Raw genomic sequence first — 1,699 nt, forward strand, 5'->3', positions numbered from 1 at the left:
CACCTAGGGAGGAATAATTGCATGCATCAATACAGGCTGGGGGATGAGCTGCTGGAGAGAAGCTCTGCAGAGAGGGACCTGGGCGTCCTGGTGGACGACAGGTTGGCCATGAGCCAGCAGTGTGCCCTCGTGGCCAAAAAGGCCAACGGCATTCTGGGGTGCATTAAGAAGAGCGTGTCCAGCAGGTCGAGGGAGGTGATCCTCCCCCTCTACTCTGCCCTGGTAAGGCCTCATCTGGAGTACTGTGTCCAGTTCTGGGCTCCCCAGTACAAAAAAGTCAGGGATCTCTTGGAAAGAGCCCAACGGAGGGCCACAAAGATGGTGAAGGGCCTGGAGCATCTCCCCTATGAAGAAAGGCTAAGTGAACTGGGTCTGTTTAGCCTTGAGAAAAGACGACTGAGAGGGGACCTGATCCAGGTTTATAAATATCTGAGCTGTGGCGGCCATAGCGGTGAGGCCAGTCTCTTTTCAGTGGTACGTGGAGACAGGACAAGGGGAAACGGACACAAGCTGCAGCATAGGAAGTTTCACACGAATGTGTGTAAGAACTTCTTCACGGTGAGGGTGACGGAGCACTGGAACAGGCTGCCCAGGGTGGTTGTGGATTCTCCTTCTCTGGAGATATTCAAGTCTCGCCTGGACGCCTACCTGTGCGACCTGGTGTAGGGAACCTGCTTTGGCAGGGGGGGTGGACTCGATGATCTCTAGAGGTCCCTTCCAACCCCTACAATTCTGTGATTCTGTGAACTCATAGATACTTAATCATATGACAGTGAATGAGACATAGGAAGTGAATTTACCCCAAGGTAAAGTATTGTTTCCTGCTCATTATTCACACAGCCCAACATGGTAGAAAGCAACATGGTCGCTTTCTACTTTCCTTGGTTAGATTCAAGAGGGATAACTAAATCAAGGGAAACATTTTCAAATTAATGGGACAACGATTCAGCTTCTAAATGATCTGAGAACTCTGCAATTTGGGAATTGACATTTTAAAAGGTTATTGATTGTATAATTAGAATAATAGAATCTTTTGAGTTGGAAGATAGCCTTAAAGGTCATCTAATCCAACTCCCCTGTAATGAAGAGACATCTACAACTAGAATAAGGACATATACAGCTAGAATTAACATAGATAATAAAATTTACTTAACATTTATGTAGGCATGAACATTTATGCAGACTGAACATCTGACAAATATTTCCACTAGGAATCTAATGACACATTTGAAGAGAGATGCTTTCCTACAATCCAAAAATATGTAATAATTTTGAAGAAAACTTTTTCCTGACCCTTTTAGTAAACTGATCTTTCTAAGAACTGTTCTTACGCGCTACTAAAATCCTTAGACAACACCCAAAGCAAGTACAAAGCCAGCCTCACAGCATGGATTTGTCATTAATCATGTTTGTACGCAACTGTCTTTTCTCCAGAAAGGACAATTGCCATATTGCCCAGAGCACACTATCTTACTTCTTAGCAGTGTAGCAAAACCAGGAAAAAAAAACAAAACCCAACAAACAGAAAAGAAAAAAAAACTTAGTATGCAAAGGGAAAAGAGAAACTTTTTCTTGGAATGGATCTTTTTAATGAAGGTTTTATGGGAGAAACTCATTGTGACAGGGCTCTATTTTCCCACCAGAGTAGCTACCAGGTGAGAAGCCAGAGACTGCAGATGTGAATCAAGGAGAAAATACA

This window comes from Meleagris gallopavo, chromosome 11 (genome assembly GCF_000146605.3).
Source record: "Meleagris gallopavo isolate NT-WF06-2002-E0010 breed Aviagen turkey brand Nicholas breeding stock chromosome 11, Turkey_5.1, whole genome shotgun sequence".
NCBI classification, from domain to species: Eukaryota; Metazoa; Chordata; class Aves; order Galliformes; family Phasianidae; genus Meleagris; species Meleagris gallopavo.